Here is a 25474-nt window from a genome sequence, read left to right on the forward strand (position 1 = left end):
CTAAATAGCGCCCGCTAGTGGCAAACCATGTTGTAAGCAATTGTGAAACGGATGTGCCTTAGTCTGTGACTGTATAAACCCGTCAGATGGCAGAGTGGCTGGCTCCTGCTATATGGCGGAACTTTGTTTGTTCAGCCACCACCCCAAGGAAGAATGGTTGCCTTACCCGCACCTGCTTACCTTACTCTAACTTTGACTAACCACCTCCTTTTTCTTGCCGTATCCACCATAATTCATGTTGCAGGGTGAGATTGAGTATATAATGAACTCTACCTTCTGTGCACAAGCATAATTAACTTCACGTTATTAACTTTAAACAGATTTAAGTTCCACATCAGTTGTCCCACCTTGGCCTCCCCAGGACTTGGTGCTCTTCCCCTCTGCTTGTTTGTGGGATTATGGTTCTTTTTGCCTTCTTCCCTCCATTTGTGGGTGCTTTTGTGGTCTCTTAAGAAATAAAATCCACTCAGAGATTTCTTTTGTCTTCTTTGGCCCGCAACATGGCTTTGGTAATGGCTACATTTCTAGCTTTGGGTTGACTATCATGGGGGGTGGGGGAGGCTTTTTCTCTATTTTGTCTTTCCCTGGTCAACTGCTGTCTTCTGGGGCTCTACCTTACACTTTGCCTCAAAGCTTTTTCTTTCTCTGACAAGCCCAATTCAATTGTTTATCCCACGCCCCAACCCAACCCACCCAGCCACCCCACACAGGCATATACTGTGCATTCTGGGTTTCGTAATGCACATTTCCATGGTTAAGAAAACCCTATTGATAGTCATTAAATATTTACAATAGAGATCTCCTCAACACTTATCTTTCAGCATAAATATGTTCTTCCCTTTTCCACTCCAGTTCCTGAAAAAAAAAGCCTCCATAATTCATAGCCAGTTTGGGGGAAGGTATTATTTTGAAACACTTAATGATGTGTTTCATGGCAAAATGAAAAACGTAGAGACAAAGACTCAAGAGTACATAGTGTTTTAGATGTAGGCATAGCTTTTCAAAACGATTTTGGAGTATATTAGAGTTTCTGAAACAATTTACCAGACTTCTGTATAAAGCACTTTATTCTTTGAAAGCCTTATAAATAATGTGATTTACTGTGTCAGTGTGCAATCACATAGTTCTTTTACCTCATGAAATAAGGTAGAATATTGTGTCATCTTACGGAGTAAAACACGTTAGAAAATGGTTGACACCAAAGCCCGCCATGTTGTCTTTTGGGACCCTCAGGTGAAATGCTGCAGGATTCCCTCCCCTCTGATACACGATGCTGCTCTCCATATTGTTGGCAAACTGTTATGTCCCACGTGTAAGCAATGAATAGTAGAAATCTCAAAGTGTCAGTATTCTGGGGTACTTTTCAGAGTACTGTCTTTTTTTTTTTCCTCTTAGAGTTTATCAAATGAGATGAAGCATTTAGATATGTTTTCTAAATTCTAGAATGTTCACTATCACAGCTTCTGATGTTGCAGGATTTGGAGGTGGAAGGAGGCATGTAGATTCCCCTAGTCTCCTTTCCTCCCTGACTCAAGACCCCCTCCAAATCCTAATGCCTTTCATTTTGCCCGTGTCCAAACAGTGAACCATTGACTATTGAAAGAACCATTATTATTGTAAGATTTGGAAATTATAGAGCTTCTTGGGAGTGATGTACCTTTTTGTTTGAGTTAGTAATAAACAACAGACTCATGCCCCTATGTACCAAGCAGTATCTAGAAAGGTCATCTCTTTAGATTAAATGAGCAATGTATCAATGACATTTATTTAGGTTTTCATAAATGTTTTAGTAAAATTTGGGAAGGTAGTTTTTATGACTTGGCAGCTATGTGTGGTCCCTCCTGTTTTCTCTTCAAAAAGACTCTGTCTTCTCTCTCCCCCATTTTTCTTTTCTTTAAAGTGAGGACAGCACGTCCCTGTGAAGATTATATACATACAAACCTTTCCACATTTCCTGGCCCGGAACCATTTACCGCCACTATTTCTACTCTGTTTCTCCCTCTGTTTTACACTCTGGGTTCTTGCTGGTAGAGATCAACTTTGATCCTGAGTGTCTGAAACAAATAAATGTTAACCAAACAGAATAAGAAATTTAGTGCTGATATCCCATGCTTTAGAAACCGGGGCCGTCTTTGGTCCCACGGGCAGAGATGTGATCCTCCGAGTGTGTCTGTGGATGAACCTAAGTCCAGTTAGAACGTCCTTGGCCTTGGGACCAGGAGGACTTTGAACAAAGTACCCAAGGCCAAGGACGTTCTAACTGGACTTAGGTTCAGTGCCTCCCAGTTTTATATCTGTAACGTGAATGGGTTACTCTCTGAGGCTTCTTCCTCCCTTCTAAAAATGATCATCTTACATTCCAGATGTTTTAAGGCTTTGAAGATCCTGTAGAAAAGAACCTGTAAGTCATTGTCTATATCTTTTATGTCTTAGTGCACTTGAATATGTGCCTCAAGTGTTTTCTGGTGTGTTCCCCCCTCCTTGCTCAGGGGGAGCTGATAACCTGCTCCTCCACTGATGACGGCAAGACAGAATAAAACCAAGCATCCCCTTTCCTACACAAAGGCACCCCCCCCCCCCAGATGCTTAACCCCTTAAGCTAGTGTTCAGACGGCACAGCGGGACATCACTTACCGCTGAAATACAGCCATCTCTGGAATGAATTTTGGCAGCTGAGTAATAGTCAGGCTGCGGCACTTATATGACAGTTTGGGGAAGGGAGTGAGACAGAAATAGCAGATTCCAAAATAATCCAATTAAAACAGCAGGAAAGTGGAGTTGGGTGGCAAGAAGGGAGGGGTGGTACGCCCGGAATCCGAGCATCTCTGCGGTCGAGACAGCGCGGACCATAGCACCAGAAGCGCTGTGCTGACCTCAGTGAAGAATTTCCTACACGCACACCGAAGAGGGGTCTTGTCCGGTGTCCCGTTAAGCTGTCATGTCGGGATTTTCTGGCTCTCTTTTCCTAGTGGTCTAATTATCAGGCTGTGTTGGCACGTAAATAGATCTGTCTGCTTAGAACTACTTTTGCCTCCCGTGTAGGATTATATCATGTTCAGTATTGATGACATCAGAACGAACTATGCTGAGAAGCCCTTCCGTTAAGGCACCTTTTGAATGGCTCAGGAAGGGTCAACTGGCAGGACCAGACAACCCTTCTGTTTAGTTCAAGGGTCTTTATAACAACAGTGGCCGGGAAGGAAAATTCAAGAAATGTGCATGATACACAAAGGCAGGTGAATAAAAATGTAGAGCTCTTTAGATTTTCTGGGGTGGAAGTAACCTTTCTGAGAACTAGTAGAGTAAGAACATGGGAGTAGCAGTGGTCAAATTGAAAAATACTGGGCAGTGTGTGCAAGGATAATAATAATTTAAAAAGCAAAGGTTTGTCAACCCAGAAATAATCAGATCATTAGATAATAGGACCTCAGATCTCTCAAAAGGGAGGTTCCGGGGGATAAAGGAAGCAGGTGTTAAAGGAACGTGGGCATTTAAAAATTTTTTTTTTCAACGTTTATTTATTTTTGGGACAGAGAGAGACAGAGCATGAACGGGGGAGGGGCAGAGAGAGAGGGAGACACAGAATCGGAAACAGGCTCCAGGCTCTGAGCCATCAACCCAGAGCCTGACTCAGGGCTTGAACTCACGGACCGTGAGATCGTGACCTGGCTGAAGTCGGACGCTTAACCGACTGCGCCACCCAGGCGCCCCTGAACGTGGGCATTTTAATTTAACCAGAAAAGAGAGACCTTTAAAAAGAAATATAGGGGCTACGCGATGATGCTTTGTGGGTTCAAGGCCCGTGTCGGGCTCCACGCTGCTGGTGCGGAGCCTCCTTGGGATTCTTGCTCTCTCCTCTCTCTGCCCCTTACCCACTCGTGCTTTCTCTCTCTCAAAATAAATAAACTTTATAAAAAATTAAAAAAAGAAAAAGAAAAATAGGACTTAAAGGATTAGTTTCATTTCGAAACAAATACAGTCTTTAGGCAATGAGCAGAGTATATAAAAATGGAACCAATGAATTCAAGGACAATTAAATAAAATTCATGCCTGGGGAAAAAAAAAAGGTTTTGCATCAGAAATTCTGGTTTTGAAATTCAGTCGTGCAACTTATTAACTCTGTGATCACAGGGAAATCACTTAAAATCAGAGGGATTTTTTTTTTTTTTTTTTTGGTAATCTATGAAATGGAGATAATTGTATCTAACGGGGTATGGTCAAGATCAAGTGAGGTGGTGCATAGAAAATGTTTTGTGAAAAAAAAAAAAGAAAAGAAAAAAAAAGAAAATGTTTTGTGAACTCTGAAGCCCTCCCCGTGCTATGACAGTAAATGTGCTCTGTGCTGACAGTGTGGAGAAGGCTCCGGGGGCCTGATCCCCTGGGAGAATAACCCTCGAGAGCCAGTCACGGACAGGCAGATTTTACTGTGTAAAAATTTAAATATATTCATGAATTATATTTTCTGCTCCTCATTTTTCTGGCCCAGAAATTCTTCTGTGTCTATAGGATTTTTCCAAGAATTTCCCAGTGAGTTCCATAAGAGAGCCATCCACTCTCCATTGAGCTTTTCCACCGCGTGATTGTACAGTAAATGTTTTCTCCAAGGAAACCTCGAATGACAGCGTAAAGTGAAAGAATTCTGGGCACCTGGGTGGCCCAGTCGGTTGAGCGTCCGACTTCGGCTCAGGTCGTGATCTCACCGTTCGTGAGTTCGAGCCCCGCGTCGGGCTCCGTGCTGACAGCTCAGAGTCTGGAGGCTGCTTCGGATTCTGTGTCTCCCTCTCTCTCTGTCCTCCCCCACTCATACTCTGTCTCTCTCTCAAAAATAAATGAAGGTTACCAAAAAAAAAATTAAAAAAAGAAATAGTCCCCATTGCGGGAGGTCCAGGGAGAGACGGGAATGGGGTCGGTGGGCTAACTACAAGAGGAAGATAAGTAGGAGGCTGAAGGACGAAGGCTCGAAACGGAGAAGGTTAGGCTGGGTAAATCCCTGCAGAGTGTGGGCTGACGTGCCGAACTTTCCTTTATGCCGCCAGCAGCCCATCTGTCTTCATTGGTTTCTGTGTCTTCATCACAGACTCCATGAAGTGTCTACTTGGCTTTCCTTTTCTTTTTCTTTTTTCTTTTTTTTTTTTTTAGCTTTTTATCTTAATCCCCTCCCAAAGGTAACAGAAGGAAGACCACTGGACCTGGATGCTGTTTGTGTGTGACATGCGTGGCAGGCAGGGGAGCAAGCTCGATTTCTGAGTGGATGTGAGCGCGGGATCCGTCTGTATGCATCTGAGCGTATTTGTGTGTGCATCCGTGAATATGCGTGCATTTGCGGGGATAGCCACAGACACAACACACGTGCGCCTCTGTTCTGTACATCCCAACACGGAGAGGACACGTTGACGATAATGAGAAAGGGTGACAGGAAACCGTGAAAGTAAAATGCCTTCCGGCAGCCTTTACTGTTGCAACCCAAGTGCACGATGCAACTAACACTGGGTGTGGGGGGAGAGTCTTTGCCTGTTCATCATTTAGAACAATAGTAGGAGTCACATATTAACAGGTTTAAGTGTCAGTAAGTGTCGAAAGATACAAATTCTCTATTGTTGGCAGCTCTTGGAATACCGGCCGGGTATTTTCGTATTGTAGCCCTGCTGGCTTGGAGTTCACAATGCTTTGGATGAAGAATGTTACAGAGTGTGCTCTCTGCGGCAGAAAACGTGCCCTGATTGTTTGTTTATTATTCCCGAGGTCTGAACTATCACACGCAGAAAAGAAGCGCTTTGTTCGGGAAATACAGGAGGAGCGGCGCGAGAAAATCGAATTAAGTGAAGAAACTTCGGGAGCCCATCTTTGATCGATGGTGCTTCTTACGTATTCTTCATGATTCCCTGTGAAGGCATAAAAACTATGAAATTGGATTTGGAAACTGGATTAAGACAAATGGCTCCTCAGACTTTTTTACTTTAGCTCTTTCCAATTTTCCTAGGAAAGCACATAGTCGCTATATAAAGAGTCTGTGTTTACTACATTAAATCTTCCTAAAAAGCGTGCCCTTGAGGCTTGATTTTAAGAATTAGTCTAGAAGATGCAGGGGCAGCCTACACCTGCTAACTGTGTTACAGTATTTGTCTTTAGATATTTTATGTGCACACTTGCTTTTATAGAGTGAGCAGAATACTGCTTTTCTTTTTCTTTTTTTCTTTTTTTTAATGCTTATTTTTGAGAGAGAGCGAGCATGCAAGCAAGTGAGCCGGCGGGGGGGGAGGGGGAGAGAGAGAGGGAGACACAGAAGCAGAAGCTGGCTCCAGGCTCTGAGCTGTCACCACAGAGCCCGACGCGGGGCTCGAACTCATGAACCGTGAGATCGCGACCCGAGCTGAGGTCGGATGTTTAACTGACTGAGCCACCCAGGCACGCCCCTTGAATACTGTTCTTTTTTTTTTTAAGTTTTTTCTGCCTGTCTCTCACCGTAGACTTCTTTCTCCAGGTAGAGTTTACCATATTCCCATTTGAGCTATTGCTTTACTCCTCCAAATACTTTTTATCAGGGACTCGTAGGTATTCACCTACGAGTGAGGGACTCGTAGGTGCTCACTCGTGTGAACACCTACGAGTCCCTGTTCACTAGACTGTAAACCGCTTGAGAGAAGAAATTGTTTTATTTGTTGTAGCTCTAGCACAGAAGGCAAGGCCCTGAACATTACTTGTCGAATGAATGAATGAATCAGTCACTCAATCAGTCAGTCACTGAATCTGACACCTACTGTGTACCTAGCATTGTCTTAGACCCGAGGGAATGTGTAAGAAGTATAAGACATGGCCAAATCTGCTCTGATGTCGTATAAAAATCTGGCTGAGGGTTAGGACAGCCTGAGTGAGGAAATCATATTGGATTACAACCCCAAAGAAGAACCCATGAGTCCATAGTGATATCAATAGATAATTGAATGAATAAATAAATAAGTGAGGCAAAAGAATTCTCCTTACGGAAGAATTCAAGTTAGTAAATAAATACATGGGAGGCATCATGAGAACTCCTCGCAGTAAATGCCACAGGAAAGTTCCACGGATGGATGCTAGGATTGGCGGGCAAACGATTAAGCAGAAACGGGATACTTGTAACGTTTTAAAGTATCTCCCTCCAGAACATTTAGTAATTACAAAAAGGAATAGGTCTCTCTACCTGGAGAATCCTCGCAGACATGCCTCCACTGAGCGATCAGGGTTAGCATTACCAGGAAACCATAGTTGACATTGTATGCCCCTTCACAGGAAATGCTGAGAAGGCCCCCCCGCCTCAGGCGACTGCCGTGGTGTTCTTCCCAGTCATGTGTAATCCCACTCTCCTCAAGAGAAAATACCCAACCCAGTCGAAGGACATTCTAGAAAACAGCTGACGAGTACTCTCCGGAAGTGTCATGGTTTTAACGATAAGGAAGGGTTGAAAGGAGACCCTTTCAGGTGAAAGGAGACCCAAGAGACAGGATGTGTCCATGTCATGTGAAAGCCTAGACACAAAAAGGACATGAGTGGAAAACTGGTGACATCGTCATAAATTCTGTGATGACCACGTTTAATATCCTATGATTATGTAAGACTTGAACATAAAGGAACGCCTAGTGTTAGGGACAAGGCAAGTGTGTACTATTTTTGCAACTGTCTATAAATCTAAATTTATCTTTGTGAAAATCTAGCTGAGGACACAACACCAATCCGCAAGAAGCAATTGTGGAACAATAGGTGACAGCGTGCAACCGAGAATGCGTGGCGGGGGGGGGGGGCACGTGAGGGTCATTGAGCGCTGAGAAGAAGGGGGCATGGCTGGGGGCACAGGGGTCAGGACAGGTTTCATAGGAGAAGCGCCTTGAGAGGAGGTGTAGAGATGACGGGGGGAGGGGGGACACACAGGGATGGGTCCAGGAGCAGGGAGAGCAGGGACACAGGCTCGAGGGAGGGACGCAGGCGATCTGGGTGGGGTAGGTGGAGAGGTTGGCCGAGGGATGTGGGTGTCATTGCTGGAGAGCAGCAGGAAAGAAAGCTGGGCCCCTGTGGGGAAGACAGAGCAGAGGGTCATGAAGATGTGGCAGACGCGGAGGTGACACAGAGTTCCAAGTTCTTGTCCAGAAAGTGCCGCCCTGAGACAGTACACATGGGAAATCGGTGACAGGGTATCCAGGTGGCTGGGATTTGGGAAAGAAGAGGCCAGGTGAGTTAGGAGTTAGAAATAGGTAATGAGACCTTGCAGATGACAACGCCCTGGAGCCGCCACCCAGAGATGGTCAACTCCACTGTAGTTTCCACCATCGCCATGGCTGGGGAGCCTATGGGCGGCGTCTCCTTCGAGCTGTTTGTAGACAAAGCAAGGGGAGAAAGGATTTGGGTATAAAGGTTCCTGCCTTCACAGGATTATTCTGGGATTTATGTGCCGGGGAGGTGACGTCACACGCCATAATGGCACTGGCAGCAAATCCGCCTCTGGGGAGAAACTTGATGATGAGAATCTCATGCCGAAGCACACGGGTCCTGGCATCTCGTCCGCGGCAAATGCTGGACCCAACACAAACGGTTCCCAGTTTTTCATGTGCGCTGCCAAGACTGAGTGGTTGGATGGTAAGCGTGTGGTCTTTGGCAAGGTGAGGGAGGGCAGGAATCTTGTGGAAGGCTGCGGAAGGCTTTGGGTCCAGGGACGGCAAGACCAGCAAGAAGGTCACCGTTGCTGACTGAGCAGATCTAAAAAGTCTAACTTGTGTTTTATCTTAACCACCCGACCGTTTCTTCTGCGGCTCAGGAGAGCACCCCCTCACCCCCACCTGCTCGAAATATCCTGTAATCTTTGTGCTCTCGTGCATACAGTTCAGCAGGTTTCGTGTTTTTTCCTTACTCCCCTCCACATCTAGATGGATTGCAGAGTTAAGTGTATGACAATGAAGTGAAAAAATAGCAGCAACAAAGAAATACGTGGTGAGAAGCAATTCGTCCGAGGCCTGGAGTGGGAGGGGTGGGGAATCAGAAGAGGAGCAGGCATCGTATCTAAAAGCATGTCAAGAGGGAGACTCCTAGAACGTCGTGATGGGTGGATGTGGGGCACGAGGAGGGAGAAGTCACAAAGATGATTCCCGGGTCAAGCTCACAGGACAGGTGCCGCTGGTGTGCGTAATTGACATAATTCATTCAGCAGATCTTTCAGTGCCTACGTTGAGGCATTCTGTATTCTAGGTAAAGGAGGATGAAGAAGAGTGTAAATGCGATGTTTCCCTATGAAACACAAGCAGGAAAGCCCATGGCTTGAGCTGGACTGAATGACTTCACAGATGACCGGCTCAGACCCACATATGGTGGTGGGGGCGGCGGTGGGGGGGGGGGGTCTCTGTCCTCCAGTTAAAAAGAAGGGAGGGGATTGCTGTCTTCCTAGCAGCAGCCGTGAACTGCGTTAGGTTATTTTTCAAGTTGGCGCTTTTCTGTGCTTAATAAAGATGTCAAGCCTACTGTTCAGACTCTACTCACCAAAAAACTCTCTCTAGTAAATCACCATTCTACTTAGGAAAAGCTCACACGTACTCTTTTAACTCTGCCAAGATAGAGATCCCTGGGTCCCAGCGGTCCCAAATACGAAAGCTAAAATACCGTAAAAGCACGATGACCTTGACGGAAGAAAAAATGGAAAGTTACGTTTGTGTGCTGAAGTTTCGAGCTCCTGCTCTTCAGGCACTATGTCTTGGGGACTTGTTTTATATACTGGTGCCCATTGAGCAGACCCTTAATTAATGTTCTCCTGGACGGGTTTGGCTATGTTATTCTTCTCTTGGGCTTGTCCCTTCTCCGTGTTTCTTAGGACGGGGTTTCTGTATCCTTTATTCCTTTGTGTTCATCAGAGACTTCACAAATTTCCACCCATACCTCAAAAATGACTATACAAAAATGTCCATTGCTCTCACAGTTGACATTTCAGTTATGTTTCTTAAAAACTGAGCACTGACCCCCTTTTTGGTATCTATCAGTGATCAGGTTAAATAGGCATTTTACTGAGAATAGGAAACTCAAGAGAAAGTTAACCCCTTTTACGGTTAACTGTAAATGGAGGTCACTTGTATCGTGGCAAGCGTGGAATTGAGGTGGTTCTGATTCGGGTCCAGAACGAAGCATCCTGTGTCACCTTTGCAGCACGTTAACTTAAGCTGCAGGTATCTTCTGAATGGCGAGAACGCTCCGTGAAATGTGAATGGCCTACGCTGTATTTAAGACATGGTTTAAATGGCATGTGTCTCTTCATACGAATAGACATCTTGTGTGTAATGTAAGAAGGAGTTCGTCTTTTATAGAGTCGACCCTGGTAGTGGCAGAGCACTCTGCGAGGTGACCACGAGGTCCCCTCTGTGGGCCCGTTGCGGAAGCCTATATGTGCAACCTAGGAGGGTAGAGGGCCTTTTTATGTTCTTTGTGTCGACTTCGGTATTGTTTTCATAGGGAACATAGTTCTAAATTGTAATTGCAGTTCTAAATTGAATTGCGTTAAATTGTAATGGTTCTATAGGAAGGTTCCATGTACAGGTGCTTACGCTGCCCCATGAGTCTTTCCACAGTGCCGTATAATACAGGCCAGTCTGCACAACCCCCTTCTCAGAGCGCCTGGTGCAATTGAGTAGAGTGCATTTCCTACGGTGGGGGTCCACTTGTCCTTTGGTGGCAGAAGTGGGAGTCATATGCTGAGTTCAGGGAACCATTCCGGACTTATTCTCGAAAGTTGTGAGGCGAAGGCAGACAGAACCTCAGCCCGGTGACCCCGCCGCAGAGCCTCTTAGGCATTGAGAAACTTACCGGACTATCCTTTGTCACAGAGTTCTTAGGCGCGTGTTATGCAGATTAGTTCTTTTATTTATTTAAAAAAAAAATTTTTTTTTAACGTTTATTTATTTTTGAGACAGAGAGAGACTCTTTTATTTTTTAGGACGCCCCACGGGAAGCACGTGGTCATGTAATCTAGTGGACCTTTTACAAATGCAACAGAGAGACGAGGGTGGAAAGTGCCAGATAATTGCCGTGGAAGAAACAAGCATAGAAAGCCAAGTTTTAGGAATGAACAAAATCTGTTTAAGGTTAGATCTGAATTTAGAGTTTGTGCCGTCCCCTGTGGCATTGAATAATGAAATAAGGGGGAGACTTAACAGAGCAAGAGGTGGGTGTGGTTACACATTCCTTCCTTTCTTCACTGTCTCCACTGTTATCTCCCCTTTCGCATTAAAAGTAAGTTAAATGAATGAGAATGAAGCGAGCAAGCTGTTTTAACAACTTTCAAGTGCTGTCACTTGTGTGAATTTTGTCATGACAACAACATGATCCTGGTTTTCTTGCCCAGTACACATGCTTTTGCGACCCTAACCTACTCATGAAATCTGCAAATAATGGGAAAAAGACTTCCTAGGAAAGAGAAAAATGGCTGATAAAAAAAAAAAAAATCCTGCTCTTGGCTCTGTGGGTGAGGCCCTGAGATGCCCAGAGTCTGGTTGGCTGAGCAGGGCACTTAAAGTAGGGTTAATGATGTAACTAGTTTACTTACCCAGTTCCCCAAGTAGATTCGATGGAAGGAGAGGGGTTTCTCATGTTTTAAAATATATCAACCACAGTGAAGGAAGTAGAAAACTGGAAGCATTATAACAGCTCAGCAGTGTGAGGCCATTCATTTTAGAGAGACACCATCTGCGTAGATTTTTCAGGGTAGGTCGACATAAAGGACCTTTTCCTGAGATGCAGCAAAGCAGAGAGGACACGGAGAGCAAGAATGTGGCATTCCAACACCCCAGCTTGTCAGAGTTCACTTCCGGTGTTCACAGGTGGGGGTGGAGACCTCCACCTGGCGATGATCCCCAGACCCAGGGTCTTTCCATCTTATGGCTCAGCTGTTCCCTAAGGTCAGAGGAACCCAGAAGGTTCCTCTGCAGCCAGTTTGACCAGCAGTTGTGGGGGAAGTGAGGCAGTGAAAGATCTCACTGGAGGCTTGTTACGTTCTCGTTCATGTTCCCTTGGCCAGATTTACTCAGGTGGGCACACCTAACCGCGGAGAATGCCGGGAAATGCCAACCTTAACGCTTGGGAGGTCAGGGAAGTGTGTGGAACACTTACCAGCCTCTGCCACAGCTGGGTACCTTCTCGAGCCTGATGTCAGCCTTTACATCCAGTCCAGCCGTGCCCTGGGGGCATACCTGCATTGAGTACCGGGTATTTCCAGGACACCCCACCCCTGTCCTGGGAAAATCGGGGGCCTGCTGAGTCGGTGTGTCAGGACCCTTTTTTTTTTTACATATTTTTTTAATGTTTACTTATTTTTGAGGAAGAGAGAGAGACAGAGTGAGAGGGGGAGGGACAGAGAGAGAGCAAGACACAGAATCGGAAGCAGGCAATGAGCTGTCAGCACAGAGCCCCACACGGGGCTCGAACTCGTCAACCATGTGTGAGATCATGACCTGAGCCCAAGTTTCATGGACGCTTAACCCACTGAGCCACCCAGGTGCCCCAGGACCCTTTATCCTTCACACTGTCTTCCTCTGAACACACATTCCCTGATGTCATCTTCAGCGGCGGAGGGAAGGGGGGCGGAAAGAGCAAGTAATCATGAGTGGCCCCACATGGAAAGACGAGGAAGCTTCTAAACACGGCCACTAGAGGATGGCATCCTCACCACCATCCTGGGCTTTATCTGTGCCAATTGGTGAGGAAACCGCTTCTACCGAAGTTCTTCGAACTGCACCATCTGGGAGCCTAGTCCTATTAACATAACTAAATTCCAAAGGAATTCCTGAAATCATCTCAGTCCTTCCAAATGTCCCAGTGTCTGTGTTCTGTCCTCAGGGCTGCGTTGTAGCCCCATTCCGCTCTCCGGAGCTTGTATCTCCCACCAAACTCTGAAACAGGTGTTTACTGAACTGAACTATTGGTAAGCTTTTGATGTCACATGACAAAAAACAAGAAGGGGAGTTTGGGGAAGGGGGGTTGGGGTTAACTATATAAAATTATTTCGGTGCTCTATTACATAGGTTGGGATGAAGTATTTAGATGGGGGGTTGGGGCAAAGTTGGGGGGTGGGAGGAAGTCTATACAGAGAGGAAGGCAGGGGCACCTGGGTCACTCAGTCAGTTAAGCATCCGACTTTGGCTCAGGTCATGATCTCACGGTTCATGGGTTCGAGACCCACATCGGGCTCTGTGTTGACAGCTCGGAGCCTAGAGCCTGCTTCGGATTCTGTGTCTCCCTCTCTCTCTGCCCCTCCCCAGCTCACACTCTGTGTGTGTGTCTCTCTCTCTCAAAAATAAATAAAAAGCATAAATAAATTATTATTTAAATCATTAAAAGCATAAATAAATAAAAATAAATAAATAAATGAGAGAGGCAGGCAGATGCCAGAAAAACTTAGGAAGTTCCAGGTCAAGAAGAAGAAATGTCCTTCTTCTCCCCGACCTGCTCTTGATTCCTGTACCTCCTGTTCCCTGCCCGCCACAGGAACAGCTTGCTTGAGAGCTGTCAGTACCGAAATTTGTCTGCATCACGGGCTTAATAGCCCTTGTTTGCCTTCCTACAAAACGGAGCACTATTTATAAACTTTGCTTCTCTGAGAAAACGAGTTTGGGGTTCCAACCAACTGACTTACAAATGAACTTTCTGTACACAGCTCATTCATAAATTGAGGACTGCTTGTACTGGGCTGGTAACCCAGAGGTAACATTTATCTGTGCTTTATCAGTACGGGCTTGTCAAGCTAACTTATGTTTACTCTTCTCTGCATTCGTTTTCATGATAGCCTTGCTCTTAAAATTTAATACTGTATGTGTGGAGAAACATTTCCTTTGGAGGTGCCTCAACTATTCTTGTGAATTGGAATGGTGATTTCATTTTATCTACCAATTTATCTTTAGTAGGATTCACGGCTATGAAAATCTTTTGTGCAGGGAGTCTGTAAATTGTAGAAAAATTGAGAACGATTTAAAGGAAGTAGGGGAAAGAAAGAATGCTTTTCTTGTATTACCCCGGGTTGTCAGATATCTTGCAATGTAATTACTGTGTTGGTTTGTAAAGGTTAAAGAACGCTGAAGTTTATAATTCCCTTTTGCGTATGTGTTCCACGCGTACAGGGGAAAAATCTGACACATCAAAACAACATGCCTTAACGTAAAAGCAAAAGTTCTGAGCATTTTATGGTTTGTCGACACATAGACATACATAATTCGTGGATTTTTATATTTGCTTTTACAAATACCCGATGAGTCAGTTATTTGTTCATGGAGCCAATTTGCAGATTACAAACTTTGTTTATTGCAAATCTGTTTGTAGGTGTAATGCATGCACAGAGCTGTTCTTGGTGGCATCATATTGTAATGCAAAAAGGTAAAAACCCTGGTCGTAGAGATGCTCCTTCTTAGGAAGCGTACAACCCATATCCAAGTAAAAAATTCTGCTCTTAGCAGAGCAGCTGACAGAATATGATCACAGATGTTACTGATGCTGTTCTGTTAGAAAGCAGAAATAGAATGCCTAGGACAGGGCAAGATTGTCATAGATTGTCAAGGTGATGTGCTGCTGTATTAAAAAGAATACTTTGGGGGCGCCTGGGTGGCGCAGTCGGTTAAGCGTCCGACTTCAGCCAGGTCACGATCTCGCGGTCCGTGAGTTTGAGCCCCGCGTCAGGCTCTGGGCTGATGGCTCAGAGCCTGGAGCCTGTTTCCGATTCTGTGTCTCCCTCTCTCTCTGCCCCTCCCCCATTCATGCTCTGTCTCGCTCTGTCCCAAAAATAAATTAAAAAAAAAAAAAAAAAAAAAAGAATACTTTGTTCCCCCCTCACAATGCACCCCTGCAATGGTAGGAAACTGTTTCGGCTCTTAATCTGCTTTGCACTTGAGGCTCAGATTCCGATACTGGTGTAGTTAAAATTTAGTGACTAGCAGTCATGTTTAATGGTCTTCCCCTTCTGTTTAAAACCGTACTGTGGCCCTGGCTAGAAACATTTCCTTTTAGTTTCAAGTTTATGTATTCTGTTGTATCTTTGGCTGATTTTTCTTTCCTGTCAAAACTATGAGCATAATTTTGATGTCATGATCTTCCGGCCCTCTCCAGACTGTGATCACTTTCCCCCAAATTGTCCTTGTAGATTTCAGGACACCTTTATATTAAATGATCAGTCATTGACTAATACCTTTGAAAGGATTTTACAGAAGCTGAACTGCCAAGCTGTAGTTTAACACAAAGAAGCCCCCGTGAGCGTGAAAGGAAGCCCTTTATGAACTGTAGAGTAGTGCGGAAAAGTCAGGCATTATAATTAAATACTGTCAGGTTATTACTGAGCATTGACTGTCAAAACATGTAAAAGACAACGTATATTTTCCCATAGGTACACTGCTTATAATGTTTTGAGAGTAGCTAGAAGTTACTCCACTACTATAAGGGAGTATCTGGCAGGGAAAGAAGGGTGAGGAATCCAGAGTTTTAAAAGGCCAACAAAAATCATTAATTAAGGGAGAACTCTTGAAGCTACCTCTTTAAGACCCCACCGGAAACCTGATATCATCTGAATTTCTCCTCCTTATCCAAACAAAAGCAGAATAGGAGCTTGCACTTCTTTCTGGATGCAAAAACATGAAATGCTGAATGTTAGAAGAGAAATAATTAAGTTTAATGGATTTCTGTTTTATGACCAGCTCAAGTTTACAGCTTTCTAGATATCTGGAGAGACGCGAAAGCTTTATTGTTGTTATTCACCTTAAATCTTATATAATCTGCTCTTAATTTCCAATGTCATGAAAAATATTTTTTCTCTCTTTCTGGACACTTCGCCCCCACCCTCCTACCCCCCGCCAGCGCCCTGCCAGAGAAAAAGAGCCTGTAGTTTTCAGCAGTGATACTGCTTGGATTCATTTGTAGATGAAACATACCAAGTGGGGTGGGAACTTCTTCATGAAAATTGGGCCCAATGGGCTACGTGACAGTCACTGAACATGCTTGTCTTAGTAGAAATTTATCTTTTACAGCTGACACGCCATTGAGCAGAGTAACCTCTTATAAAACGTGGCACTTAATCATTTGTGTTCTGTCTTCAGCCCTGAACATCAAAGCTGAAACATACGAAGAGACGTTCTTGACCTTTAAAGAGACTTCATTAACCCTGTGTATTAAAATGGTTTTCGATGAAAGTCTTTGAGAAATGCTTTCGTAGTTGATTTCTGGAATGCTCGGAGAGTAAAGGCTGTTTGTGTGTGGGGGGGGGGGGGGAGGAGTTGGGGGGTGTCAAAAGCCAACATTACCCAGAGACTTTACAGAGTCATGCCGAAATAATAATAATTGTTGTTGTTACTGTGATGATGATTATTACTGCAAATGAGTAAATTGGCATTCTGATTTCTTAGTTTGAGTATTCCCTGAAAATCACTGTTGCCTCGTGGGGAAAAGGTGGACTTCCTGGAACCAATAATACTATGGAGGTCGCGGTGCAGGCAGTTATTGGCGTGTTTATCAGATAAATCAGATATCAAATGGGCCATGGGCTGTGGTTCTTCAGTACATTATCCTGGCAATTTTTATTCCCTGAAGAAAATCATGGTGCCTGTTAACCAGAGTAGTTTGGAGAAGGCATGGCTTTTAGGTACCCCGTGCCCATGGTTTGGAGAAGCCAGAAGGCAAGGCTCCAGAGCACCCCCTCAGTATTTTTTCATAAGCTTTAAACTGGGTATGAAAAGGCCTGTCCACTTCAAAGCTTTTGCCTGGGAAGATCAAGCAGACATTGATTTTTAGCCACTGTGCTCATGGGGGAACAGAATCCTGGCAGTAGCCAGGATTGAAAGAAGCAGATAGAAAGAAAAAGCGAAGTAAGCTCTCGGGCACCCACCTGACAGTGTCTCCAGAGGAAAAGGATCGATATCTTCTGATATTCATAGTTAAAGAAAGGGCTGGAATTCCACCTTGCGTATGCTCTACCCGTCAGGACCTCCCCCCCCAGGGAAGACAAATATTCTTTATTCAGGAAATGGGAAGCAGGAAACGTGAAGGGCTGTCTGGCAGGTCGTTTTGCCACATTCACAGAGTTGTGCCTTTGTCACCTGCCCCCGAAGGAAACCTTCTAGACATTAGCAGTCACTTCCCATTTTCCCCCAAGCCTTCACCCCCAGCTCCTGACAGCCACCCATCTGTTTTCTCTCTTTGTAGCTTGGACTCTCCTAGACATTTCGTATAAATAGAATCACACGGGATGTGGGCTTTTGTGCCCAGCGTCTTTCACTTAGATGATGTTTCCAAGCTCCATCCTCACGGTGGCAGGTAGCAGGTCGGTGGCTGGTTTCTGCAGCCCTTCCTTGCTCTGACTGAATAATATTCCACTGATAACCATTGGAAGTGCTTCTACTTTTGGTGTTACACGAATGATGCTGCTGTGAACGTTCCCAAACTAGCTTCTGTGTGGGCATGTTTTCATTTCTCTGTGCAGCTTACTTTTTTTCCAAGTTTATTTACGAAAGAAAGAGAGAGCGTGTGCACAGTGCGGGGGGCGGGGGGGAAGGGGACAGAGAGAGAGGGAGAGAGAGAATCCCAAGCAGGTTTCCGACACGGGACTCGATCTCATGAACCGTGAGATCATGACCTGAGCCAAAATCAAGAGTCGAACGCTTAACTGACCGAGCCACCCAGGCGGCCCATCTGTGTTGCTTAGAAGACATTAAATGGGGGCGCCTGGGCGGCTCAGTCGGTTAAGCAGCCGACTTCGGCTCAGGTCACGATCTCACGGTCTGTGAGTTCGAGCCCCGCGTCGGGCTCTGTGCTGACAGCTCAGGGCCTGGAGCCTGTTTCAGATTCTGTGTCTCCCTCTCTCTCTGACCCTCCCCCATTCATGCTCTGTCTCTCTCTGTCTCAAAAATAAATAAACATTAAAAAAATTAAAAAAAAAAGAAGACATTAAATGATTTTTTTTTTCCTTTTCATACATCGGTTTGCTTCACTACGGTCTCTTCTTATCTATCTCACTCTCCTCAAAATAATTTTCCTGAAGAAGGTGGGTTCTAGAACAGCAAGAACCTCAATTAATTTGTTTACTAATCACCAACCACCAGACTCTCTCCTAAGCACCCCACATGTGTTCCGGCATTTCTCAGATGGCCTTACTTTCCAGACACCATGGAGGGTGTTTCAACGCGCTCCGGGCTCCCCTAAAGCCTGAAGCTATGCAGCCGGGATGTGGGAGGAGCTGGGATTTGGACCCGTATCCATTGCTCTCTTAATCGAAGAACTCTCTGCTGCCTTCCTCATCAGAAGATTAACCCACCTGTTCAGGCACCTGTTCACCTCTCAGAGCGTTCTTCTTTTCATGAGCCTCCCTCTGACTTGGCCGTGGAAAGTAAGAAATGTGGTTCAAGACTCTTTATCGGGTGCCCCCCCTCTTCCTTGACAGAATGACCATTTCCCTCTCTGTTTGAGTGAGGTGCTCACTTCCAGCCTGGCTCTTTTTATTATTATTACATTTTTTAATGTTTATTTATTTTTGAGAGACAGAGAGAGAGACAGAGAGACAGAGAGAGAGACAGGATCCAAACTGGGTTCTGGTGATAACAGCACAGAGTCGACTCGAACTCACAAACCATGATGAGATCACGGCCTGAGCCGAAGTCGGACGCTCAACCGACTGAGCCACCCAGGGGCCCCCGCTCTCTGTCTCCTCACCTTAACCTCACCTCCTTCGTGCCAGACCCGCACATACTGCCGCACCCATGACCTGTTTATCAATTCGATCCAACCTGCTATGCACCTGTCGAAATCACAGAATCTCAAACAAGGCCACTCCCTTCTCTGGGCACAGCCTGGGGCCGCCTGCTTTTTCTCCCCTCCCCCGTCCTCCCCTTCCCAGTCTCTTCAAAACCTATGGTCACTCCTGCCTTCTGCACAAGAATATTTATTCCTCTTGTTTTTTGGAAATCTCGAGATGTAAATCCTTCACCTGTCTCTTCTCTTCAGTTCTGTGCCAGTCCCACGGCTCGGGCGTTCCAGTGGGTCTGACCTCCAGTATCAGATATGCCACACCAGATACCCAAGGCATCAGGAACTCAGAGGAGTCTTTTTGGAGGCTACCCAAGAGTTTATAGAATTCTTCCGATCTTATGCTTTCAGCAGTTTCTCTAAGTCATATACAAGCTACACTAATTCTCACTCCCGTTCCCTCCTTCATGAACGTGGAAGAGAACATAAAAATGTCATTTGTCTCATCTGTAGGAGAGGATAGATTTTGGACTAAAATAAAGTTGGGGGTTACCTGTGAATTTCAGCAACCCCCGCGCTCATGGCTGTCATGGCTAAGGAGGCATACAGGGGAAGCCTTGCCCGCTCTTTTGGGATGATAGATGTGCGTCGAAGGGAATCCGAACGTTCCACTTGACAGAAGAGGTTACAAACAAATGGATTTGCTACCGGCTCCGCGAGAGAGGTAAAATTAGGAGTTTTGGTGGAGTCTGAAACCCTTCACTTTGGCTGGCCCGTCACTGCTCACCAGGCTGTTCTGCCTGAGTGCACGGGGCTCCTTCGGAGGGGAGTCGGAGGGGGGGCGGGTGGGTACAGATGGGTGCCCATCCTTTTATCTTTACCCTCTCCCCCCCCCCCCCCTTAGAACGAGCGCATTAAGGGAATGTCTGGTGAATTCACTACAGTGTTTATCAGGACATTTTTACAGCTGTTTTGTTCTGAACGTAACCGATGGCCAATGAGAGACTTAATAATTCAAGTGAGTAGAAATAGGCAAAATTGGTCTGTTTTGTATCCTGAGGGTAAATCTAAACAAACCTACCTAGTTGGGACGCGTCCAGCTGTCGCAGCAGCCCCATTTGAATGAATTATGAATGAATTGTGAAAATCCATCTGGTCTTGGAGGGTAGTCCTGCCCACTCTGGAGGTACGGGGGCGCCGGGGTGGGGGAGGGTGGCCTTACAAAAGCCCCACATATAAGAAGCTTCACGGAATGCATCTGTTTTGCAGAAGTTGAATTGGTCTCCTGGATGGTCACTTGGGAGGACTTTCGTATAACTATGTTTTTCTTAAATATGCCTATATTAAAAATAACCCCCAGATCTCTTGAAAATTAGATCCCGTATTTTGTTCATTTCGTATCCGTGTCCTTGCCATACTTGTTTTCTTTCTTTTAACCACAGATTTGTCTTAAATCACTAAATGTATAGAAGGGGCACAGTAGATGTCCACAGAAAACTAAGTCTCTTGTTTCTGTCTCCGAGGCATCCAAATCCGCTCCTGGAAGCAAGCTCCATTAACATTTTCTTTCTTACCATTACCGTTATTTTGAAATACCGTTCGGATTATTTTATAACTATATAAGCAAAACTGGGTTCTTGTTTTTTTAAACAATGTTTACACCATACAAACTATTCTGCTCTTTGCCTTTTTTTTTTTTTTTTAACCTAACTGTGTATCCTGGAGTATCTTTTTGTTAGAACGTAGAGAGTAGCCTTATTCTTTATAATATCTAAATTGTATTCCATTGTATGGTCCTGCCACACTTTATTGAGTCCCACATTGACAGACTTCTGCGTGTTTCCAATTATCTGCTACTATGAACAAAGCTTCGGTGAATTACTTTCTATAAATAGCATTTGATATGTCAGCAAGGATCTCTGGAGGAGAAATTACTCAAGTGGAATCAAAAGGCATGTGCAGCTTTAATTTTGGTAAACCTTGCCAAATTGCCCTCCAATTTGGCGCTCTGTACCAATGCGTGCTCCCACTAGAGCTGCGTGAGTGTGCCTTTTCTCCACAGACAGTGTGATTAAACTTTGTGGTCTTTGCCAACCCAAGAGGTGAAAAAATACTATCTTTTAGTAGCTTTTAATGTGACTCTGCTCATTATAGCGATGATTGAATATGTTTTCACATGTTTAAGTGCCATTCTCATTTGCTTTTCTAAAACATGTACGTTCACATTCATTGCGTGTGTTTTACTGGGTTTTTGGTCTTTCCATCGAATCGATTTTTAGGGGCACTTAGGAGCTCAAGAAAACTAGTCCTTTTGTCTTGTACTTTTTTAATTTATCTGTTTCTTTTTTTGATCTATTTTTTTCATGCGGGATTTGTTTTTAAAATTATGTTGCCTTATCAGATTTTTTTTTTTTTTTGGCTTTTAACTTTTTGATCTACTTAGGCCTTCTCCAGTCGAACATTATATTAAAAAAAAATGGTCTCCTGGGTTTTTGCTGAGTATTTTTTAAGTCATACCTTTTATTGAGGTATAATACATGTACCATACAATGTACTCTTTTAATGTGCACTATTTAGTGGTTTTAGTGCATTTACAGAGTTATGTAACCATCACCACAATCTAATTTCAAAACGTTTTCATCATCCCTCAAAGAAACCCCGTCCCCATCAGCATACCCCATACCCTCCCTCCCCAGCCCTCAGTAACCACTAATCTGCTTTCTTCATTGGTTGTGCCTATTTGGAAGCCTTCATATAAGGAGAATCGTATCACATTTAGTCCTCTATGACTGGCTTCTTCTACTTAGCATCATATTTTCACGGTGCTTTCTAGGATTTTTATGTTCCTCAGTAGTATTTAATTGTTTTTCTTGCCTATTTCTCATCCAGTTTATCGTCTAGGTACTTTATATTTTCGCTGCCATGAAAAGTGGGGACATCTTTTTACTGGCTGTCATTGAGGAAGGCTACTGATTTTTGCATATGACTTTTGTTAATTACCTTATGGGATTCTCTAATTGTCTACCATTGCTGTTCAACTGGCTCGCTCAGATTTGCAGCCACAGCATATGCAAATAATGATTTTACTGCCTCTTTTTCCGATTTTATACCCCTTTTTTTCTTTCTCCTTGATAATTAAATTGGCTGATTCCACCAGAACAGTGTTAAATCACAGCGATGATGGTGGACAGCCTGGTGGTGTTTCTAATGTTAATGGAATGCTTCTGATGTTTCCCCATTAACAGCGAGGCTGCCTTTGGGGTTGGGCATGTTTAATGCCCATTTGGTGTTTGCAGGGCTTTCCAATGAGCAGAAAGCAATTTGGAAGCACTGGGTCTGACTGAATTGTTTGCAGAGGTGAAGGTTGCTCTCCTAACTCTCCCGCAGGGATGGGGTGGTAGGCTGATTTTCCTCACCAGCACTGAGGAGTTTGAGTGGGAAGTCCATGCTGTAAAGGAGGAAGGTAGCAATTACACTCCAACCTCGTGCTATTTTTCTTTTTCCAATCAAGTGAAAAGGCTAAGAAGCTATACGAGCATGTAACACCATATTTACCAATCCGTGAGGATTAAATGAGGGCTTTTGCTAAAGGAGATATGGGGGAGAGGAGGGAGAAAGAGACAGAAAGGAAGAAGAGGTAAAAATGTCATTTTCTTTACTGTCCCAACCCCCCCCCCCCCCCCGATTAAGCCATATGATACAGCAAAGTATTTCTGAGGTCAAAACCCTGATTGTCAGCACATACGATAAAGGGTTTCAGAAAAGGCTAAGCAGAAATAGTGAAATCTTTTGCCGTTTGTAAGCAGAACTGACGAGTAAGGAGTTCCAAATATTGAGAAATCCTTGAAGGGAAAAGGAATTCCTGTTCAAACATGTTTACATGTTGATTCTTTTTGATGTTGCCATTAAGAAAGTGTTTGGATCTCTCGCAAAGAAACCGGAGAGGTATTTTATGTGCTAACCCTGAACCTGACATTAGTAATAAGTACTAGGACGGACTGTCCCTTGCATTAGCACAGCTCGAAAACAAACAGAAGACAGTGACAGTTGAGGCTTTGATGCTGGTTGGAAACATTTAATATACAGAGTTGGTGAGTTGTGGTTAAAAACCAAAGGAGTTTAGACTGGCTCTACAAATTACAGAAACTGACGGGTGATTCTGGGGACTCACTGTGCCATCGTCTGTACGATATGCAGGAAAGAGAAAGTCGCGGGGAGTGAACAGACCGCGTGGGTATGCCCACCCAGAGGACATGCCCACCCCTGACCGGCATCTGCTGGCCTCACGCCAGAGCCCCGGATGTGACTTTCGCATCGCAGGAAATCCCCGCTCTGGGCACATGTCTCGAGCGTGTTTCTCACCTTCTTATTGGGTGCTGAGGAGGAAAGAGCTTGGAGCAGAAGCATCTGCCGTTTGCTGACTGTGTGAACTCGACCAAGCTACTGGAGCTTTCCGAGTGAGTTTAGCTGCTCGTCTGAAGTCATGCCTCTGATTCAGGATTTGTGCAGATTTCTTAGCGATGCACACGTCTAGTACAGCCTGGGGCCTTGTGGAGAGCAGTTGCTCCATAAGTGTTTATAGACAGGCCAGAGGAAGCAAGGGCAGAGGGAAAGAAGGAAGAACTCCATGTGTCAAGTGCCATGACCCTGATACGCAGAGAGTACTGGGGAAGCTCATAAAGGGAATCACATCCAGGACTGGAATGGAAAAGTGTTTATGGGAAAGATGTCTCAGAGAGATGAGTTATGAGGAAAAAGCAGGCAATGTGGTCTAGGGAATGCAGAGAAGGCCAGCATTTTCAAGGGCGTAGGCTTCAGGGAGTCAAGGAGTCTGAAACCCAGGGAAGCGTTAGTAAGAGACGATGGCCGAGGCGGTGAGAAGAGGTGGGCAGCGGGACGGAGCAGTGGCAGCCCTCGGGTTGTGTAGGGTCTTCTTTGTCACGCTCGGAGTGTGGCTACGATGGTGGTGGCTGGAAACATGAGGGCACAGCTGCATTCGCATTTTCGAGACCTAGCCTTGGTGTCTGTGGGGCGGGTTTAGGAACTGGCGGGAGGGAAGGGGCTCTGAACCGTGGCAATGATTTCTTCCATATTCCCCACAAGTCGTGGCTCTGTGCTGAGCACATAGTAGGCTTTTCAAGAAAGACTTCTGGGTGGACTTGAACAAAAGCTGTCATTTTGCCCGGATCGCCATTTTCCATGATTCACTTGCTTTACAATTTATAGCGTATTCTCATGTGGAGTTGATCATTCCCCCCCAAGTTATTTTTCACCCTCGGTTAAATTATCTTCAACCGTGCGTGTCGTGGCATAAACATACCCTAATCTACTTACAGTGCATCGTGCAAGCGTCAGTGTTCTAGAAGAGATCTTACGTAAAGGGCACTAGCCTAGAACTGCATGAAAATTACTACTCACTGGGTTGCCCTCTCCCACCAAAAAATGGTGTATTTCAGAGGGATGATTGTTCCCAGCCCTAAATGCTATAGGCTTTGCTCACACTTTCTTTCAAAGCTTTCCCTTTTTAAAGATTCTTGCAAGCCTCCTCGGTCTCTCAAAGGAGAAAGCTATTAAAGCTGTTAGCTCCTGATTGACTTTGAGCAGAGCAAAGTCTCATCACTGCAGAGACAGTCTCATCACTGTCTCATTCAGGGGAGATGATGCTTTCCTAGTTAGGATGGCCACAGGCCGTAACTGTGGCCATGGGCCATGGAGGACCACGGTCAGTGCCAAGTGGAGTAGGAGATGGTGGTATTGACCATGGACTGGAGGAATAAATAAAACACTGGGTTTTATATTCATCCCGTCGACTAATATTTTTTGAGATGCCGCTGTGTGCCAAATAGGGTGCCAAGGACTAAAGATGCTAAAGCAGGACAAGAGGAAACTGGTCCCTACCCTGTGATGCTACATTATGGTTATTGTAGCAGAGGAACAAGTGACTAGTCAATTACAATACCTGGTGATCGATAGCATGAGAGAGTATAGTGGAAGCATCTAGGAGGGACACCTGATTCTCACTTGGAAGGCTGTGGGAGACCATGATGAAAATTCAGACAGTTTCCTAAATAGGAAGAGGAATAAGATATACCTTAGGGAGTTTGGGGGTGATGGTTTTTACCTCAAAAAATGGGCATAGTATGGATTTTGCTATGGATTTATTACGGACTTTTAATAAGTCCATCAAAATGGCCTTTGGGTCATGCAGTATGTGGAACGTATGCTTGGCGGCCATGATGTGAGTCGATAGGGCCAGTGTTCTCCTCAGACCCAAACTGTGGTGTTTTGTTTTGTTTTGTTTTGTTTTGTTTTGTTTTTACTGTGTGTCTTGATATTGTCAATTGACCAAGAAGCCCAAATCCCAGAGGCCCATGGCCCAAAGGAGTGGAATCTGAATAATATCCCTGAAGAGATCTACGGGTATTGGTATATGTGCAGTTGCCACAGGGAACGTTCCTGAAATCGAAGCCGTTTTGCTCTGTGTGGTTTTTAACAACTTAGTATTCTGTCATCTGGAACACACGGGGCGGCCTCACCCTTGGACAGAGGAGCCCAGGTCAAGTTGCCCCCAGTGAGAATTCAGCGTCTGATGGAGGTGCTGTCCTGAGCATGAGGGATGGCGGACAGTTGTGGAAACCCAGAGTGTGTTTGAACGGCACCAGTGTGGACCAGCCAGATGAGACGTAAGGGTGAGACCCCCCTCCCCCCCCCCCATGAGACGACATTCTGATCGGGTCTTGGATAGTGGACCGCAATGGCTTCT

At 45.0% G+C, this 25474-nt stretch overlaps 1 protein-coding gene and 1 pseudogene across 13 annotated transcripts in view; both read left to right on the top strand.

The window, feature by feature from the left end:
* The window catches only part of ATXN1 (ataxin 1), a 413952-nt gene that overhangs the window by 168128 nt on the left and 220350 nt on the right, over nucleotides 1-25474 (top strand). The gene's annotated exons all lie outside the window — the stretch shown is intronic.
* LOC125165804 (peptidyl-prolyl cis-trans isomerase A-like) lies at nucleotides 8270-8718 on the top strand (annotated as a pseudogene).

The sequence above is a fragment of the Prionailurus viverrinus genome, chromosome B2, assembly GCF_022837055.1.
Source record: "Prionailurus viverrinus isolate Anna chromosome B2, UM_Priviv_1.0, whole genome shotgun sequence".
In the NCBI taxonomy this organism is placed as follows: Eukaryota; Metazoa; Chordata; class Mammalia; order Carnivora; family Felidae; genus Prionailurus; species Prionailurus viverrinus.